Genomic DNA, 1011 nt, shown 5'->3' with positions numbered 1-1011 from the left:
GCCAAATGTTGAGCAGGTTTACAACATTAGGAAATTGCTGCGGTGCTTCAGTGCAAACATACTGTCATAAATTGCGCTTAAATAGACATGAAAAAATAAAAGTAAGAATAAGAATTAAAAGTGCTACGTAGAAAGATATATGCATGAGATATACATGAGATATAGACATGAGAATAAGAATTAAAAGTGCTACGTAGAAAGATAATATATAATATTATATGTGTGTGTGTGTTAGCTGCATAATAAAACAAGTAAAAGTCGCATGTTCAAGTCAAGAGAGCCAAGAACAAACTGTGCAAACTGCATTAACAAGGGCAGGACCTTAAAAGCCTGCAATAAAAGCTTGTTGGATTTTTACCTTTATAAATAACATCACTGTTGGCTAAATTTCAAACAATATTTGTTTTTTTGGAAAGGATTTAGCTGTGTGGGCAAAAAATGAGTGAATTACAAAAGTTGTAATTGCTGATGCTGAGGGTGTGAGTTGAACACGCTGCCTTCACAAAGGAACACCAAAGCAGGCCACGCCACGTGTTTGGAACATTTCTTTTTATCGGATTTGGGTTTTGCATCTCCTTTCAGGATCAGTCAGATTAGGCAGATGTGCAAACCGTTACACTGTGGAACCAGAGGAACTCGTATCATTTTAAAATTTGTCTAGCAAAAGAGAAAGAAAGGGCTGGAACAGGAAATAAAACAATAAAACAATAAAACAATCCTCTGATTGTTTCAGCATCTGTTAGAACGGCCAAATAAATTGGTTCATTCGAGATTTGTCAGCTACCGGAGTTTTGTGTTGGCGCTCTACCTTTGGGAATTCCACGCTGGACTGACGTGGTTTTGTCTTAGCACCACGGATGAAAGTCGTCATCAGGGACTGAAGAAATAAAACAACTAGTAAGAGAGAGCAGCTGTTGGCTTTCTAAATAAAGAACTTGTCATCAATGATTCAGGTTTAATTTTATAATATGCATGCGGCTGCCTGAGCAGCATTGCTTGTAATGACATCTC

Source organism: Pundamilia nyererei, unplaced genomic scaffold, assembly GCF_000239375.1.
Source record: "Pundamilia nyererei isolate P.nyererei 1_Seehausen unplaced genomic scaffold, PunNye1.0 scaffold00362, whole genome shotgun sequence".
Classification (NCBI taxonomy): Eukaryota; Metazoa; Chordata; class Actinopteri; order Cichliformes; family Cichlidae; genus Pundamilia; species Pundamilia nyererei.
This window is presented reverse-complemented; position numbering follows the sequence as displayed.